This window comes from Triturus cristatus, chromosome 3_2 (genome assembly GCF_964204655.1).
Source record: "Triturus cristatus chromosome 3_2, aTriCri1.1, whole genome shotgun sequence".
Classification (NCBI taxonomy): Eukaryota; Metazoa; Chordata; class Amphibia; order Caudata; family Salamandridae; genus Triturus; species Triturus cristatus.
This window is the reverse complement of record NC_140584.1, coordinates 71,492,742-71,513,030: the sequence shown is the minus strand read 5'-3', so window position 1 is coordinate 71,513,030 and position 20,289 is coordinate 71,492,742. Positions and strand designations below refer to the sequence as shown.

Here is a 20,289-nt window from a genome sequence, read left to right as displayed (position 1 = left end):
CAATCTTATTCCTTCCGGAGAACAACATATTATAGCTCCTAGAGCTTTCAATGTCTTTATTCCTAACAGGTTTTCTGGACATGATTTAGTAAGCAACAAATCTGTAGTTCGGGTCAAAGGTCCTATCGTAAGTGGAAGAGGTTGTGACACTTCATTAACAATAGGTTTTCCTGAAAAACCAAGGGAAATATTCTGTGAGCCTGAGAGGGGTGCCCCTGGAACTTCACTACGTTTTATAGTTGTTCGACTTGCCCCTGTATCGAGTAAAAATTTTCTGTCTTGGCCTAATAATTCACTATGCACATAAGGTCCTTCTTGATCTACAGGGATCTCGATAAGGGGTAAGTCAACTTCCCTCTCTAGGCTGGTTCATGCATATCGTTGATAATCAGGATAGTCATACTGTGCGGTCTGGTACAGTTGTCGTGTCGTGGTTTGCGTGGCAGCAACAGGCAGCGCTGGTGCAGCTGGTACAAACTGTATAGTCTGTTGTGGAGCTGGCATGGACTGTGCATGCTGCAAGGCTCCTTGTTCATTCTGATCCTGTCTAAGTGGCCGTGGTCTTTCTTTTGTAATACCCGTGGCGATATTACGCTTCAGGACTGGACAATCGTGTACATGATGACCTAGTTGTTTACAATAGTTGCATGTCCCTTTTACAGGTCCTGCTAAATCGCCAGAATGTGTCGTACCCTTTTTATGTCCTTCAGCTGGAACTGTCTGGGAGACTAGCATTTTCATTTTCGTGTCTTTCATGCGTCTTTGTTCATGATCTTGTTCCTCTCTAATTCTATTGTGATGATACTGTAACATTTGTAACATTTGTGATGGAGTGTTACCTTGCCAGGTACTCTCGAATTTTAATACTCTATTCTTCACTTGGGGCAAAGAATTTTCAACTAATTTTGTCACAAACAGATGTGGGTATGACTCGCTACTTGCTTTTATACCACTATTTATACCAAAACATTTTTCGAATCGGGCATAGAAATCACTAGTGTCTTCATCTTGCTTTTGTTTACAGGCTGAGATTGCACCCCAGTCTTCCTTTTTCGTGGTTAATAAACGTGGCAGTACCTGTACTAGTAAACCTGGTAGTGCTTTAGTTTTGTCCCCAAGCCCCGAACCTGGACCTCGGGCCTTTTCTTCATTTTCTAATGCTGTCCAATCTATCTTTTGGTCTCCCACCTCCCACTCTTTTTCCTTGAGTTTTTCATAAATGCCAGCAGGCATTAATACCTTTAATATTGTCATAATGTCGGGATAGGTATACTCTCCCATGAGTAACATGTCTTTAATTTCTCGGTGGAAACCCGCTGGGTCTTTGTCATGACTGGGTACCACTTTCTTCATTTCTAACAACTCTATTTTTGATATCGGCGTATATACATATACACGTTTAAACTGATTGTCCTCGCCCTTTATTGGGTGCACTTCTCGTAAGGGATTCTGTCTGTCCATGTAATACGTGGTTCTTTCCTTAGTGGGCAGTGAGACATGTTCTGGGCATATAAAAAGAATGCACTGCTTTCTTGATTCTAGTATTTCTTTAATTAGCTTAGTACCTGGACCTCTCCATTTATTCGTGAGTAATTCAGTCAATATATCAGGTAAGGGACCAGGATCTGAATGTTGGCTTTTATATAGTATAAGAAGTTGTTGAATCATATAAATCCCAGCTAAACGCTGTTCATCTGGGGTGAGATTCAAAAATGTGTGTGCTACTGTATTATCACCATACATTCCGGGACTGTCAATCCAATGAACGGCTGACCTAGCTAATTCTTGTTCATCCATAGAATCAAGAAAATGATAACCCCTTCGTTCTCGCAGTAATTTGTCAGCGGCTTGGAATGAATGCTCGTTAGACCTTATATTTATTATTGGTGTTTGAAAATTCCTGTTATTTTCTAGACGTATCGGACGTATCGGATCAGTAAGACATCTAGTACTATTACAAGATTTTCCTCTACCTACATAGGCTATGGTTTCTGACTGTCCTGTGGGCAGTCCTGATCCTTCTTCCTCCTCGTTTTGTTCAAACTGGTCTACCGCTAATCTTTCTTCGTGTAGGCGTTCTATTTCTTTACGGATCTTTCTGCACATGGCTATTATACATTTTTGCCTATCATGTCTCCCTTCTGATATATTCTGGCTCCATCTGGTAAGAGTTTGCATTATTTCCGGATCTACCCCCGGTCGGTCTTGATTTCTGATTACGCAATTTATGAGGAAACGTAACAGTTCCCCCTGTATTTCCACTTTCTGGTATTCCATAGCTCTGTTAATACATTCAGAATCTCGCCCTGTTTGGACATAATGATATATATTATCTAGATGCATAGTCATTCCTGGTAACTTCCCTAAATACACCGCGGCTCGTCTGATACGTAATGATGCCAGGATCATTTCGTCCTCCTTGCCGGGCACAGGGTCATATCTACAATCTACTAGAAGTTCCTTAAGCGTGCGGGCATTTATGAGTTTGGGGGTGCGTGGATGTGCTGACTCTTGAAAGGTAAGTTTATTTATTCTGGGTGGCGTGGAAAAAATATTGGTAGCACCTCCGGTAGCCCCGTCTGGAGTATCGGGCGTGAAAGGATTCGTAGAACGCGATACAGCAACTATAGGTGTGGACGATACAGCTATAGAAGTTTGTGTAGGAACAGATGTGCTTGCCGGAACTTGTGTCAGGACTTGTTGCTGTAGGGATACGGGTACTGGATCTTGGCGTTGAACCTCCCTGGCAGGCGGTCTATGTGGGGCGGGATTAGCATACTCGGGAGCTGCGTCATCTAAATATGAGGAAAGAAAAACATCTTCTGCGGTTCTAGGATGCCCCTTAGGATGTACCTTTATTGGAAATAATGGGGTTGGCAAGTCTTTTGGTATCCCTGGAGTAGCCTTAGGTAATCCTTCAGCCAGAAGGGGATACATACCATTCATAAGGGCATTTCTTTGTCTGTCTACTTGTTCTGATTTCACTCGTGCACCTTCTTTAATTAATAGATTTTCTCGGACTTCATTTGAATTCTCTTTACTCTTCTCTTCCTGTCTACGTGCTTTTTCTGTACGTCTATACGATTCTTTACGCCATAATTCAATGGCGTCTTTCTGTGATTGTCTAGCTTTCTTTTTCCATAATTCTTCCTCTATTTTCACGATGCACTCTGCATCCCAGGTCCCAGCTGCGGGCCACCTCTGACTTTCTGGTAATTCCTTAGTGTAGTCTACCCATAAATCGAGAAATAATATGGCGTCTAGGCCATGTTTATGATACATGAAGTACCCTGGAGTGTCCCTAGGAGGAATGGGAACAGCTTCTTCGAGTACCCCTTTTCTAGTTGTGATCTGTCTTAGTTTCGAAAAGAGCGGCATATTGAGAACTGGTCTGCTACTTGATCTTGAACAAACTTAATACAATAAAACACAATAATGAACAGTCATTCATACCACAATATGCAGGACGTATCAATACATTTAACATTTAACATTTAAAATGAGCAGCGGTGATGATGACGATGATCTAAGAAAAACTTAATCACTAAAACATAATACTCGACATTAACTGACTTATTCTGAATTTATATACTTGATATACTAGATATACTGCTAAACAGTACAGATACACTGCTGAAACAGTGCAGACCGGATTTGTGTACCCAAACCCGTCTGGACCGGCACAACTTATGTGCACGCCAGAACGCCTCCCCAGTAATGGTACTCACCGGGTAGCTCGGAACGGAAGGCCTCGGAAACTGAACTGAACTTGAACCGGACTGGACTCGACTTGAACACTTCGGACACTGGACTCGACTTGGGACTTCGGAAACTGGTGGGCCTCTGTATACCTCGGATCTTGCTCTCTCAGCTAGGCTCTGGTCGGGATACTTCGCACTTCTCACCGCCTCGTCTGGGTGTTGATCGCAGCCTCAGTCGCCCCCGCTTGACCGGAGGGAGATACAGGAAATCCTGCTGGTACGCGTTGTTGTCCGTCCAGCTGTGGCAGGAGACCGGGCCTGAAACGCACCGCCGGCGCGTGAGATGAGAAAGTGTCCCTGTTCGGGCGCCATTTATGTGGTAAATAATTTAATTACCGGGACTTAATTTGATACAGAAACATAATGAAATAGCTCAGTAAATAAGAGGCAGAATCCGTGGTATTAGAGGTTCGGAATGGGCTTTATTCCAGAGGTCGATTATAATCGGTTGCTCCAGGTTCCATCACCACGAAGGTTCAGGAAGTGAAGTACATACGTTATTGACAATCAATTACTTTTATACAATAAGCATTTACAGTGAAGCAAATACAAGAGGCGTAACAATTGATAGTGGAGATAATATATTCATACGTGGCAAAGATAGGCGTAATTGGGTGTGTTCAAAGAACGTCATCAGATGTGATGTCATAAGAGGGTGGTTACATGAAAGAATTTCGTAATGTCAGCAGAAATACTTGGCAGAAATGCGCGCGCAGCAGCATGACGTGTGATTGACGTGCAGCTAGGGGGTGAAGGGGACTTGACATTTAGCTCTACATGTGGCGACAAATGTCTGGAGGGTCAAGTCAACCTAATCCCAAATCATATCTAACATCCTATGTTTAAAGAACTATGTTATCCAAAAGAGAGGTCTCTTCGAGTGGAATCTTATTCTATACTGACTATACTGACTATTAGTGCGTGTACAAGCGTCTAAGTGTCTATACTAGATGCGAGGGCGGAATCTTCCATAGTAACAGGGCTATGAATTACTTGCATAAAGACAGAGAAGCCGGGCCTTTGCTCGGTAGTTGGCAGAATGTTTACTTAAGCTACTAGACAGGAATGCATTGGGCAGGGAGCGGAGCAGATAATTTCCGAAGGTGAAATACAGTTCTTGGCAGGCAGCAAGCTGATGTCAGGCATCGAGAGCCGCGCAGAGGATGAGACAAAGTTCATGGTCACAGATGCAGGCTCGGACTGGAGCTTCAGAGACAGAAAGCAAGAAAAACTTGATGACAGAATCAGGGCCTACTTGCCTGGACTGTAAAATGGCATAAGTGAACCATATAAAGGCGGTGGCCTTTCGTACTTAGGAATGGAATATCCGGCCCATTCATGGCGGATCAACAGAGGACATGTTAACGGTGGACGCACATGTATTTGCGTCTTCATAACTGGAACTGGAGGGAACATACATGTACTTGTAACATGCACATAGAACCGTTGGGGTCCAAGATAGGGGACATAACTGACCAGAAAAATCCATATTTCCACAGGTGGATGTATTGGTGGTGGTACTGGTGGTATTTGTGGTGGTGATATTGGTGGTGGTGGTATTTGTGGTGTTGATGGTGGTAGAATTCGTATTGGTGGTGGTGGTATTGGTATTGGTGGTGGTGGAATTGGTGGTGGTATTGGTGGTGGTATTGGTGTTATTGGTGTTATTGGCAGTGGGATTGGTATTGGTGGTGGTATTGGTGGTGGTGGTATTGGCAGTAGTATTGGTATTGGTGCTGGTATTGGTGGTTGTGCTACTGGTGGTGATATTGGTGGTAATGGTGGTGATTTTGGTATTGGTGATGGTAGTGGTAGTGGTGAAGGTACTGATAGTGGTGATATTGGTGATGGTGGAGGTATTGGTGGTGGTTGTATTGGCACTAGTGGTATTGGTGGTGGTGGTGGTATTGGTGGTGGTATGGATGGTGGTGGTGGTATTAGTGGTGGTGGTATTGGTGGTCGTGGTATTGGTGGTGGTGGTAGTGGTGGTGGTGGTATTAGAGATGGTATTGGTTTGTGGTGGTATTAGTGGTGGTGGTGGTAGTGGTGGTACTGGTGGTGGTGGTATTGTTGGTGATATTGGTGGTATTGGTGATCGTGGTATTAGTGGTCCTGGAGGTATTGGTGGTGGTATTGCTGGTATTGGAGGGGGTGGTGGTATTGGTGGTGGGGGTATAGGTGGTGGTTGAGGTATTGTTGGTTGTGTTATTGGTGGTATTGTTGGTGGTATTGGTACTGGTGGTGGTATTGGTATTGGTGGTGGTATTGCTATTGTTAGTGGTACTGATGTTGGTAGTGGTGGTATTGGAATTGGTGGTGGTAGTGGTATTTGTGGTGGTGGTATTGATGGTGGTGGTAATATTAGTGTTGGTGGTGTTGTTGGTGCTGTTATTTGTGGTGGTATTGCTGGTGGTGCTGGTGGTATTGGTGATGATGGTATTGGGGTGGTGGTTTTGGTGGTTGTGGTTTTGGAATTGGAGGGGGTGGTGGTATTTGTGATGGTGGTATTGGTGGTAGTGGTATTGGTGGCATTGGTGTTGTTGGTGCTGTTATATGTGCTGGTATTGCTCGTGGTGGTGGTGGTATTGGTGATGGTGGTATTGGTGGTGGTGTTGTTGGTATTAGTAGTGGTGGTGGTTTTGGTGGTGGTGGTATCAGTGGAGGTAATGGTGGTGGTGTAATTGGTGGTGGTGGTAATGGTGGTGGTATTGATGGTGGTTGTATTGGTATTGGTGGTGGTATTGGTGGTATTGATATTGGTGATGGTGGTAATGGTTGTGGTAATGGTGATGGTTTTTGTGGATTTATTGGTGATATTGGTGGAGTGGTATTGGCAGTGGTATTGGGATTGGTGGTGGTGGTGGTGGTATTGGTGGTGGTATTGGTGGTGGTAGTGGTATTTGTGGTGGTGGTATTGATGGTGGTGGTAATATTAGTGTTGGTGGTGTTGTTGGTGCTGTTATTTGGGGTGGTATTGCTGGTGGTGCTGGTGGTATTGGTGATGATGGTATTGGGGGTGGTGTTTTTGGTGGTCGTGGTTTTGGAATTGGAGGGGGTGGTGGTATTTGTGGTGGTGGTATTGGTGGTAGTGGTATTGGTGGCATTGGTGTTGTTGGTGCTGTTATATGTGCTGGTATTGCTCGTGGTGGTGGTGGTATTGGTGATGGTGGTATTGGTGGTGGTGTTGTTGGTATTAGTAGTGGTGGTGGTTTTGGTGGTGGTGGTATCAGTGGAGGTAATGGTGGTGGTGTAATTGGTGGTGGTGGTAATGGTGGTGGTATTGATGGTGGTTGTATTGGTATTGGTGGTGGTATTGGTGGTATTGATATTGGTGGTGGTGGTTATGGTTGTGGTAATGGTGATGGTTTTTGTGGATTTATTGGTGATATTGGTGGAGTGGTATTGGCAGTGGTATTGGGATTGGTGGTGGTGGTGGTGGTGGTATTGGTGGTGGTATTGGTGGTGGTTATGGTATTGGTGGGTGTGATATTGGTGATGGTGGTGGTATTGGGATGGTATTGGTGGTGGTGGTCTTGGTGGTGGTGGTGGTATTGGTGGCAGAGGTGGTATTGGTGATGGTAGCGGGATTGGTGGTGGTGGGGGTATCAGTGATTCCGGTGGTAATGATGTTGGTGGTGGTATTTGTATTTCTGCTGGTGGTAGTGGTAGTATTAGTGGTGGTGGTATTGATGGTGGTATTGATGGCGATGGTGGTATTGGTGGTGGGGTTATGGGTGGTATTGGTGGTATTGGTGGTGGTGATGGTGTTATTGGTGGTGGTATTGGTATTGGTATTTTCTGGTGGTGGTGGTATTGGTGGTGGTATTGCTGGTGGTGCTGGTGGTATTGGTGATGATGGTATTGGGGTGGTGTTTTTGGTGGTTGTGGTTTTGGAATTGGAGGGGGTGGTGGTATTTGTGGTGGTGGTATTGGTGGTAGTGGTATTGGTGGCATTGGTGTTGTTGGTGCTGTTATATGTGCTGGTATTGCTCGTGGTGGTGGTGGTATTGGTGATGGTATTGGTGGTGCTATTGGTGGTGGTTGTATTGGTATTGGTGGTGGTATTGGTATAGGTGGTGGTGGTATTGGTGGTAGTATTGCTATTGGCGGTAATGGTATTAGTGGTGGTGGTAGTGGTGGTGGTAGTGGTGGTACCATTAGTGGTGGTGGTGGTATTGGTGGTGGTATTGATATTGGTGGTGGGGGTAATGGTTGTGGTAATGGTGATGGTTTTTGTGGATTTATGGGTGATATTGGTGGAGTGGTATTGGCAGTGGTATTGGGATTGGTGGTGGTGGTATTGGTGGTGGTATTGGTGGTGGTTATGGTATTGGTGGGTGTGATATTGGTGATGGTGGTGGTATTGGGTTGGTATTGGTGGTGGTGGTCTTGGTGGTGGTGGTATTGGTGGCAGAGGTGGTATTGGTGATGGTAGCGGGATTGGTGGTGGTGGGGGTATCAGTGATTCCGGTGGTAATGATGTTGGTGGTGGTATTTGTATTTCTGCTGGTGGTAGTGGTAGTATTGGTGGTGGTGGTATTGATGGTGGTATTGATGGCGATGGTGGTATTGGTGGTGGGGTTATGGGTGGTGTTGGTGATATTGGTGGTGGTGATGGTGTTATTGGTGGTGGTATTGGTATTTTCTGGTGGTGGTGGTATTGGTGGTGGTGGTATTAGTGGTGGTTGGGGGGTATTGGTGGTGGTATTGGTGGTGCTATTGGTGGTGGTTGTATTGGTATTGGTGGTGGTATTGGTATAGGCGGTGGTGGTATTGGTAGTAGTATTGCTATTGGTGGTAATGGTATTAGTGGTGGTGGTATTGGTGGTGGTATTGATGGTGGTTGTTGTATTGGTTGTGGTGGTGGTATTGGTGGTAGTGTTGGTGGTGATATTGGTGGTGGTATTTGTGGTGGTGTTATTGGTGGTGGTGGTATTGGTGGTAGTATTAGTGGAGGTGGTAATGTTATTGGTGGTGGTATTGGTGGTGGTATGGGTGGTAATGCTATTGGTGGTAACTTTAGTGGTGGTGGTATTGGTGGAGACGGTATTGTTGGTAAAGGGGGTGGTATTGGTTTTGGTGATGGTATTGGTATTGCTGTTGCTGGTATTGGTGGTGGTGGTGGTATTGGTGTTTTGTGTATTGGTGGTGCTGGTATGCATGGTATTGGTGGTTGTTGTGGTATTGGCGGTGGTGGTATTGCTATTGGTGGTAGTGTTATTGGTAGTGGTAATGGCGGAGGTGGTTTTGGTGGTGGTATTGGTGGGCTGTATTGGCAGTGGTATTGGTGGTGGTATTTAGTGGTGGTGTTGGTATTGGTGATGGTGGTATTGGAAGTGGTATTGGTGGTGCTGGTGGTATTGGTGGTAATGGTGTTATTGGTGGTGGTGATATTGGTGGTGGTGATAACTGTGATGTGGTGGTATTGGGGGTGGTATAGGTAGTAGTGGTATTGGTAGTGGTGGTAGTATTAATATTGGTGGTATTGGTGGTGGTAGAATTCGTATTGGTGGTGGTGGTATTGGTATTGGTGGTGGTGGAATTGGCGGTGCTATTTGTGTTGGTGGTATTGGTGTTATTGGTAGTGGTATTGGTGGTGGTATTGGTTGTGGTGATATTGGCGGTACTATTAGTATTGGTGTTGGTGCTGGTATTGGTGGTTTTGGTACTGGTGGTGGTATTGGTGGTAATGGTGGTGATTTTGTTATTGGTGTTGGTGATGGTATTGGTGGTGGTGAAGGTACTGATGGTGATATTCGTGATGGTGGAGGTATTGGTTGTATTGGTGGTGGTGGTATTGGTGGTTGCAGTGGTATTGGTGGTGGTATTGGTGGCAATGGTATTGGTGGTGATATTGGTGGTATTGGTGGTGGTGCTATTGGTGGTAGTGATGGTATTGGTTGTGGTGGTATTGGTAGCAGTAGTATTCGTATTGGTGGTGGTGATGTTGGGTGTGGTGGTGGTATTGGTGGTTGTATTGGTGGTGGTGGTGGTACTGGTGGTATTTGTGGTGGTGTTGGTGGTATTGGTGGTGTTAGAATTCGTATTGGTGGTGGTGGTATTGGCGGTGGTGGAATTGGTGGTAGTATTGTTGGTGGTATTGGTGTTATTGGCAGTAGTATTGGAATTGGTGGTGGTGGTATTGGTGATAGTATTGGTGTTGGTGCTGGTATTGGTGATTGTGGTACTGGTGGTGGTAATAGTGGTAATGGTGGTGATTTTGTTATTGGTGGTGGTGAAGGTACTGATGGTGGTGATATTGGTGATGGTGGAGGTATTGGTGGTGGTTGTATTAGTGGTGGTGGTATGGTGTTGGTGGTATAGGTGATATTGGTGGTATTTGTGGTATTGACGCTGGTGATATTGGTTGTGGTATTGTTGGTATTGGTTCTGGTGGTACTGGTATTGGGGTGGTATTGGTTTTGGTGGTATTGGTGGTGGTAATACTGGTATTGGTGGCGGTATTGGTTGAGGTGGTATTGGCTGTGGTGGTATTGGTGGTGGTGGTATTGGTGGTGGTATTGGTGTTGGTATTCGTGGTGGTGGCATTGGTGGTGTTATTGATCGTGGTGGTATTGGTGGTGGTATTGATACTATTGGTGGTGGTGGCATTGATGATGGTAATGGTGGTGGTGGTTGTATTGGTGGGTGGTTGTATTGGTGGTGCTAGCAGTATTGGTCGTGGTATTGGTATAGGTGGTGGTGTTATTGGTGGTGGTATTGGTGGTAATGGTATTGGTGGTATTGGTTCTGGTGTTGGTGGTGGTAATGGTGGTGGTAATATTGGTGGTGGTGATATTGGTGGTAATATTGGTGGTGGTAGTATTGGTGGTGGTGTTGGTGGTGGTGATATTGGTGGGGGATTGTTGCTGCTAGTATTGGTGGTGGTGGTATTGGTGGTGGCGGTATTGGTGGTGGTGGTATTGGTATTGGTGGTGGCATTGGTATTGGTGGTGGTGGTATTGGTGGTGGTATTAGTGGCAATGATATTGGTGGTGATATTGGTGGTAGTGGTGGAATTGGTGGTGGCATTGGTGGTGGTGCTATTGGTGGTAGTGATGGTATTGGTTGTGGTAGTATTGGTATTGGTGGCAGTGGTATTGGTGGTGGTGACATTGGGTGTGGTGGTGGTGGTATTGGTGGATGTATTGGTGGTGGTACTGGTGGTATTTGTGGTGGTGATATTGGTGGTGGTGGTATTTGTGGTGTTGGTGGTGGTAGAATTCGTATTGGTGGTGGTGGTATTGGTATTGGTGGTGGTGGAATTGGTGGTGGTATTGGTGTTGGTGTTATTGGTGTTATTGGCAGTGGGATTGGTATTGGTGGTGGTATTGGTGGTGGTGGTATTGGCAGTAGTATTGGTATTGGTGCTGGTATTGGTGGTTGTGCTACTGGTGGTGATATTGGTGGTAATGGTGGTGATTTTGGTATTGGTGATGGTAGTGGTAGTGGTGAAGGTACTGATAGTGGTGATATTGGTGATGGTGGAGGTATTGGTGGTGGTTGTATTGGCACTAGTGGTATTGGTGGTGGTGGTGGTATTGGTGGTGGTATGGATGGTGGTGGTGGTATTAGTGGTGGTGGTATTGGTGGTCGTGGTATTGGTGGTGGTGGTAGTGGTGGTGGTGGTATTAGAGATGGTATTGGTTTGTGGTGGTATTAGTGGTGGTGGTGGTACTGGTGGTACTGGTGGTGGTGGTATTGTTGGTGATATTGGTGGTATTGGTGATCGTGGTATTAGTGGTCCTGGAGGTATTGGTGGTGGTATTGCTGGTATTGGAGGGGGTGGTGGTATTGGTGGTGGGGGTATAGGTGGTGGTTGAGGTATTGTTGGTTGTGTTATTGGTGGTATTGTTGGTGGTATTGGTACTGGTGGTGGTATTGGTATTGGTGGTGGTATTGCTATTGTTAGTGGTACTGATGTTGGTAGTGGTGGTATTGGAATTGGTGGTGGTAGTGGTATTTGTGGTGGTGGTATTGATGGTGGTGGTAATATTAGTGTTGGTGGTGTTGTTGGTGCTGTTATTTGTGGTGGTATTGCTGGTGGTGCTGGTGGTATTGGTGATGATGGTATTGGGGGTGGTGTTTTTGGTGGTTGTGGTTTTGGAATTGGAGGGGGTGGTGGTATTTGTGATGGTGGTATTGGTGGTGGTGTTGTTGGTATTAGTAGTGGTGGTGGTTTTGGTGGTGGTGGTATCAGTGGAGGTAATGGTGGTGGTGTAATTGGTGGTGGTGGTAATGGTGGTGGTATTGATGGTGGTTGTATTGGTATTGGTGGTGGTATTGGTGGTATTGATATTGGTGATGGTGGTAATGGTTGTGGTAATGGTGATGGTTTTTGTGGATTTATTGGTGATATTGGTGGAGTGGTATTGGCAGTGGTATTGGGATTGGTGGTGGTGGTGGTGGTATTGGTGGTGGTATTGGTGGTGGTAGTGGTATTTGTGGTGGTGGTATTGATGGTGGTGGTAATATTAGTGTTGGTGGTGTTGTTGGTGCTGTTATTTGGGGTGGTATTGCTGGTGGTGCTGGTGGTATTGGTGATGATGGTATTGGGGGTGGTGTTTTTGGTGGTTGTGGTTTTGGAATTGGAGGGGGTGGTGGTATTAGTGGTGGTGGTATTGGTGGTGGTGGTATTGGTGGTGGTGGTAGTGGTGGTGGTGGTATTAGAGATGGTATTGGTTTGTGGTGGTATTAGTGGTGGTGGTGGTACTGGTGGTACTGGTGGTGGTGGTATTGTTGGTGATATTGGTGGTATTGGTGATCATGGTATTAGTGGTCCTGGAGGTATTGGTGGTGGTATTGCTGGTATTGGAGGGGGTGGTGGTATTGGTGGTGGGGGTATAGGTGGTGGTTGAGGTATTGTTGGTTGTGTTATTGGTGGTATTGTTGGTGGTATTGGTACTGGTGGTGGTATTGGTATTGGTGGTGGTATTGCTATTGTTAGTGGTACTGATGTTGGTAGTGGTGGTATTGGAATTGGTGGTGGTAGTGGTATTTGTGGTGGTGGTATTGATGGTGGTGGTAATGGTGGCATTGGTGTTGTTGGTGCTGTTATATGTGCTGGTATTGCTCGTGGTGGTGGTGGTATTGGTGATGGTGGTATTGGTGGTGGTGTTGTTGGTATTAGTAGTGGTGGTGGTTTTGGTGGTGGTGGTATCACTGGAGGTAATGGTGGTGGTGTAATTGGTGGTGGTGGTAATGGTGGTGGTATTGATGGTGGTTGTATTGGTATTGGTGGTGGTATTGGTGGTATTGATATTGGTGGTGGTGGTTATGGTTGTGGTAATGGTGATGGTTTTTGTGGATTTATTGGTGATATTGGTGGAGTGGTATTGGCAGTGGTATTGGGATTGGTGGTGGTGGTGGTGGTGGTATTGGTGGTGGTATTGGTGGTGGTTATGGTATTGGTGGGTGTGATATTGGTGATGGTGGTGGTATTGGGATGGTATTGGTGGTGGTGGTCTTGGTGGTGGTGGTGGTATTGGTGGCAGAGGTGGTATTGGTGATGGTAGCGGGATTGGTGGTGGTGGGGGTATCAGTGATTCCGGTGGTAATGATGTTGGTGGTGGTATTTGTATTTCTGCTGGTGGTAGTGGTAGTATTAGTGGTGGTGGTATTGATGGTGGTATTGATGGCGATGGTGGTATTGGTGGTGGGGTTATGGGTGGTATTGGTGGTATTGGTGGTGGTGATGGTGTTATTGGTGGTGGTATTGGTATTGGTATTTTCTGGTGGTGGTGGTATTGGTGGTGGTATTGCTGGTGGTGCTGGTGGTATTGGTGATGATGGTATTGGGGTGGTGTTTTTGGTGGTTGTGGTTTTGGAATTGGAGGGGGTGGTGGTATTTGTGGTGGTGGTATTGGTGGTAGTGGTATTGGTGGCATTGGTGTTGTTGGTGCTGTTATATGTGCTGGTATTGCTCGTGGTGGTGGTGGTATTGGTGATGGTATTGGTGGTGCTATTGGTGGTGGTTGTATTGGTATTGGTGGTGGTATTGGTATAGGTGGTGGTGGTATTGGTGGTAGTATTGCTATTGGCGGTAATGGTATTAGTGGTGGTGGTAGTGGTGGTGGTAGTGGTGGTACCATTAGTGGTGGTGGTGGTATTGGTGGTGGTATTGATATTGGTGGTGGGGGTAATGGTTGTGGTAATGGTGATGGTTTTTGTGGATTTATGGGTGATATTGGTGGAGTGGTATTGGCAGTGGTATTGGGATTGGTGGTGGTGGTATTGGTGGTGGTATTGGTGGTGGTTATGGTATTGGTGGGTGTGATATTGGTGATGGTGGTGGTATTGGGGTGGTATTGGTGGTGGTGGTCTTGGTGGTGGTGGTATTGGTGGCAGAGGTGGTATTGGTGATGGTAGCGGGATTGGTGGTGGTGGGGGTATCAGTGATTCCGGTGGTAATGATGTTGGTGGTGGTATTTGTATTTCTGCTGGTGGTAGTGGTAGTATTGGTGGTGGTGGTATTGATGGTGGTATTGATGGCGATGGTGGTATTGGTGGTGGGGTTATGGTGGTGGTATTGGTATTGGTGGCAGTGGTAGTGGTGTTATTGCTGGTAGTGGTATTGGTATTGTTGGTGGTGGTATTTGTATTATTGGAGGTGGTGGTATTGCTATTGTTGGTGGTGGTATTGGTGGTGTCATTGGTAGTGGTGGTATTGATGGTGGTGCTATTGGTATTGGTGGCAGTTGTATTGGTGGTAGTATTGGTGGAATTGGTGGAAATGATATTGGTAGTGGTGGTACCATTAGTGGTGGTGGTGGTATTGGTGGTGGTAGTGGCATTGGAGGTTGTATTGGTGGTGGTGGTATTAGTGGTGGTTGGGGGGGTATTGGTGGTGGTATTGGTGGTGCTATTGGTGGTGGTTGTATTGGTATTGGTGGTGGTATTGGTATAGGTGGTGGTGGTATTGGTGGTAGTATTGCTATTGGTGGTAATGGTATTAGTGGTGGTGGTATTGGTAGTGGTGGTGGTATTGATGGTGGTTGTTGTATTGGTTGTGGTGGTGGTATTGGTGGTAGTGTTGGTGGTGATATTGGTGGTGGTGGTATTAGTGGTGGTGGTATTGCTGGTGGTGGTGTAGATAATAGTGGTGGCGGTGGCATTGGTGGTGGTATTGGTGGTGGTATTGGTGGTGGTATTGGTATTGGTGGCAGTGGTAGTGGTGTTATTGCTGGTAGTGGTATTGGTATTGTTGGTGGTGGTATTTGTCTTATTGGAGGTGGTGGTATTGCTATTGTTGGTGGTGGTATTGGTGGTGTCATTGGTAGTGGTGGTATTGATGGTGGTGCTATTGGTATTGGTGGCAGTTGTATTGGTGGTAGTATTGGTGGAATTGGTGGAAATGATATTGGTAGTGGTGGTACCATTAGTGGTGGTGGTGGTATTGGTGGTGGTAGTGGCATTGGAGGTTGTATTGGTGGTGGTGGTGGTGTTGGTTGTGATGGTTTTGGTGATGGTGGTAAAGTTGGTCATGGTGGTATTGGTAGTGGTGGTATTGGTGGTATTAGTATTGGTGATGGTGCTATTGGTGGTGGTATTGCTGGTGGCGGTATTGGTGATGGTAGCGGGATTGGTGGTGGTGGGGGTATCAGTGATTCCGGTGGTAATGATGTTGGTGGGGGTATTTGTATTTCTGCTGGTGGTAGTGGTAGTATTGGTGGTGGTGGTATTGATGGTGGTATTGATGGCGATGGTGGTATTGGTGGTGGGGTTATGGTGGTGGTATTGGTATTGGTGGCAGTGGTAGTGGTGTTATTGCTGGTAGTGGTATTGGTATTGTTGGTGGTGGTATTTGTCTTATTGGAGGTGGTGGTATTGCTATTGTTGGTGGTGGTATTGGTGGTGTCATTGGTAGTGGTGGTATTGATGGTGGTGCTATTGGTATTGGTGGCAGTTGTATTGGTGGTAGTATTGGTGGAATTGGTGGAAATGATATTGGTAGTGGTGGTACCATTAGTGGTGGTGGTGGTATTGGTGGTGGTAGTGGCATTGGAGGTTGTATTGGTGGTGGTGGTATTAGTGGTGGTTGGGGGGGTATTGGTGGTGGTATTGGTGGTGCTATTGGTGGTGGTTGTATTGGTATTGGTGGTGGTATTGGTATAGGTGGTGGTGGTATTGGTGGTAGTATTGCTATTGGTGGTAATGGTATTAGTGGTGGTGGTATTGGTAGTGGTGGTGGTATTGATGGTGGTTGTTGTATTGGTTGTGGTGGTGGTATTGGTGGTAGTGTTGGTGGTGATATTGGTGGTGGTGGTATTAGTGGTGGTGGTATTGCTGGTGGTGGTGTAGATAATAGTGGTGGCGGTGGCATTGGTGGTGGTATTGGTGGTGGTATTGGTGGTGGTATTGGTATTGGTGGCAGTGGTAGTGGTGTTATTGCTGGTAGTGGTATTGGTATTGTTGGTGGTGGTATTTGTCTTATTGGAGGTGGTGGTATTGCTATTGTTGGTGGTGGTATTGGTGGTGTCATTGGTAGTGGTGGTATTGATGGTGGTGCTATTGGTATTGGTGGCAGTTGTATTGGTGGTAGTATTGGTGGAATTGGTGGAAATGATATTGGTAGTGGTGGTACCATTAGTGGTGGTGGTGGTATTGGTGGTGGTAGTGGCATTGGAGGTTGTATTGGTGGTGGTGGTGGTGTTGGTTGTGATGGTTTTGGTGATGGTGGTAAAGTTGGTCATGGTGGTATTGGTAGTGGTGGTATTGGTGGTATTAGTATTGGTGATGGTGCTATTGGTGGTGGTATTGCTGGTGGCGGTATTGGTGATGGTAGTATTGGTATTGGTGGTGGTGGTATTGGTGGTGGTTTTGATGGTTTTGGTGGTGGTGGTATTGGTGGTATTGCTGGTTGTGTTATTGGCTGGTGGTGGTATTGGTGGTAATGGTGGTGATGGTGGTATTGGTTGTGGTGATGGCATTGGTCGTGGTGATGGTATGGGTGGTGGTGATAGTGGAGGTATTGGTGGTGGTATTGGTGGTGGTATTGGTTGCTGTGGTGGTATTGATGGTGGTATTAGGATTTGTGGTATTGTTGGTGATGGTATTGGTGTTATTGGTGTTAAAGGTATTAGAAATATTGGTGGTATTGGTGGTTTTTGTATTGGTATTTGTGGTGGTGGTATTGGTGGTGGTGGTATTAGTGGTATTGTTGGTGGTGGTATTGGTGAAAATTGTGGCATTGGTGGTATTAGTGGTGGTGGTCTTTGCAGGAGTGGTATTGGTGGAGGTGGTATTGGTGGTCAGTGGTGGTATTTGTGGTAGTATTGGTGGTGGTGCTGATATTGATGATGGTATTGGTGATGGTATTGGTGGTGGTGTTTTGGTGGTGGTGGTATTGGTATTGGCGGTGGTGGTATTTGTGGTGATGGTATTGGTGGTGCTATTGGTGGTGGTATTGGTATTGGTAGGGGAATTGGTAATAGTGGTGGTTGTATTGGTTGTTGTGGTATTGGTGGTGGCATTGATATTGGTGGTGGTATTAGTGTTGGTGGTATTGGTGGCGGCGGTATGGACAGTGGTATTGGTGGTGTTGGTGGTGATATTGGTGGTGGCATTATGTTATTGGTGGTGGTGGAATTGGCGGTGGTGATTGCAGTATTGGTGTTGGTGGTATTGGTGGTGATATTGGTGGTTGTGGTATTGGTAGTTTTGATGGTGGTGGTATTGGTGGTGGTACTGGTATTGGTGGTGGTATTGGTCGTGGTATTGGCGGTGTTATTGGTAGAATTGTTGGTGGTGGTATTGGCATTTGTGTTGGTGGTACTGGTTTTAGTGGATTTTGTGGTGTTGGTGGTAGTGGTATTTGTGGTGGTGGTGGTATTGGTGGGAGAGGTATTTGCAGTGGTGTTATTGCTGGTGGTATTGGTGTGGTATTGGTGGTGGTATTGGATGAGGTGGTATTGGTGGTCAGTGGTGGTATTTGTAGTGGTATTGGTGGAGGTGGTGATATTGATGGTGGTATTGTGGTAGTATTGGTGCTTGTGGTATTTATGGTGGCAGTATTGGTATTGCTATTGGAGGTGGTGATATTGGTGGTATTGGTGGTATTGGTATTGGTAGTGGTGGTGGTGGTATTGGTGGTGGTTGTATTGGTATTTGTGATGGTGGTATTGGTGGTGGAGGTATTGTTCGTGGTGGTATTGGTGGTGGTGGTGGTATTGGTGGTATTAGTGGTATTGGTGGTGGTGGTATTGGTGGGGTGTTTTGGGGGATGGTATTGATGAAGGTATTGGTATTTTGGTATTTGTGGTAGTATTGATAGTGGTGGTGATATTGATGATGGTATTGGTGGTGGTATTAGTGGTGGTAGTTTTTATGGTGGTGGCATTTGTGTTGGTGGTATTGGTATTGGTTGTGGTGGTATTAGTGGTGGTGGTATTGGTGGTAGTAGTATTGGTGGTGGTGGTGGTGGTGGTATTCGTGGTTATGCTATTGGTATGCATGGTATTGGTGGTGGTATTGGTATTGGCAGTGGAATTGGTAATGGTGGTGTTAGTGGTATTGGTGGTGGTATTAGTGTTTTTTGTATTGGTTGTGGTGGTATTGCTGGTTGTGGTGGCAGTATTGCTGGTGGTGGTATTGGTGGTGATGGTATTGGTGATGGTGATATTGGTGGTGGTATTGATGGTGTTATTTGGTGGAATTGGTAGTGGTGGTTTTGGTATTCATATTGGTGTTATTGGTTTTGGTGGTATTTGTGGTACTGTTGTTGGTATTGGTGGTGGTGGTATTGATGTTGGTGGTATTGGTGGGAGTGGTATTGGCAGAGGTGTTATTGGTGGTGGTATTCATGGTGGTGGTATTGGTGGTAGCATTGGTGATTGTGGTATTTATGGTAGTGATATTGGTATTGGTGGTGGTGGTATTTGTGGTGGTGGTGGTATTGGTAGTGGTGGTATTGGTGGTGAGGGTATTGTTTCAGTGATATTGGTGGTGGTATTGGTATTGGCGGTGGCATTGGTATTGCTGATGGTTGTTTTTGTGGTGGTATTGGTATTGATGGTATTTGTGGTGGTATTAGTGTTGGTGGTGGTATTGGTGCTGGTGGTGGCATTGGTATTGCTGGTGGTACCGGTGGTATTGGGGGTGTTGGCATTAGTGGGGGTGATATTTGTTTGTGGTATTGGTGGTGGATGTGGTATTGGTGGTATTAGTGGGGGCTGTATTGTTGGTCTTGTTATTAGTAGTGTTGGTATTGGTGGTGGTGGTATTGGTGGTGCGGGTGGTATTTGTGGTAGTAGTTTTTGTGGTGGTGGTATTGGTGGTGGTGGATGGTAATGGTGGTGGTAGTAGTAGTGGTGGTATTGGTGATTTTATTGTATTGGTGGAGGTTGTATTGGTGGATGTGGTATTGGTGGTGGTGCTGGTATTGGTGGTGATGGTGTTATTGGTGGTGGTGATGATCTTGGTGGTGGTATTGATGGTGGTGGTAGTAGTGGTAGTGGTATTGGTGGTGTTACTGGTATTGGTGGTGGTTGTATTGGTGGTGGTGATATTGATGATGGTGTTGTTATTGGTGGTGGTGGTATTGGTGGTTGTGGTGGTGCTGGTATTGGTGGTGGTGATGATATGGGTAATGGTGGTGGTTTTGATGGTGGTTGTATTGGTGGTGTTGGTGGTATTTGTTGTGGTAGTATTATTGGTAATTTGTTGGTAGTGGTTGTAGTATTGGTGATTGTGGTATTGGTGGTTGTGGTGAGATTGATGGTTGTGATATTGGTTTGTGGTATTGGTGGTGGTGTGGGTATTAATGATGGTGGTGGTGTTGGTGGTGGTATTGGTGGTGGTGGTGGTGGTATTGGTATTGGTGTTGGAAGGGTTGGTATTGGTATTGATGGTGCTATTGGCGGTTGTATTTTTTTGGTGGTGTTGGTATTGGTGGTATTGGTATTAGTTGTGGTGGTATTAATGGAGGTGGTATTGGTGGTGGTATTGATGGTGGTTGTATTTTTGATGGTGGTGTTGGTATTGGTGTTGGTATGGGTTCTGGTCTTGGTGGTGGTATATATCAAGTGTGGTGGTTTTTGTGGTGGTAGTATTTGTATTGGTGTTATTGGTGGTGTTGGCACTCATGATGGTGGTATTGGTGGTGGTGGTATTGGTATTGGTAATAGTAATGGTGGTGGTTGTATTGGTGTGGTGGTGGTAGGCGGTGTATTGTTGGTTTTGGTAGTGGTGGTATTGGTGTTGGTATAGGTGGTGCTATTGGTGGTGGTGAAATTGGTGGTGGTATTGGTGTTGGCGGTGGCATTGGTATTGCTGATGGTTGTTTTGGTGGTGGTATTGGTATTGATGGTATTTGTGGTGGTATTAGTGTTGGTGGTGGTATTGGTGTTGGTGGTGGTATTGGTGCTGGTGGTGGCATTGGTATTGCTGGTGGTAGTGGTGATATTGGTGGTGGTGGTATTGGTATTGGTTGTGGTGGTGCCGGTGGTATTGGGGGTGTTGGCATTAGTGGGGGTGATATTTGTTTGTGGTATTGGTGGTGGATGTGGTATTGGTGGTATTAGTGGGGGCT

The 20,289-nt window shown here is 45.9% G+C and overlaps 1 protein-coding gene across 2 annotated transcripts in view; it reads right to left on the bottom strand.

Annotated features, from left to right (window-relative positions):
* The window catches only part of SCN3B (sodium voltage-gated channel beta subunit 3), a 941,302-nt gene that overhangs the window by 266,106 nt on the left and 654,907 nt on the right, over positions 1-20,289 (bottom strand). The window lies entirely within an intron of this gene.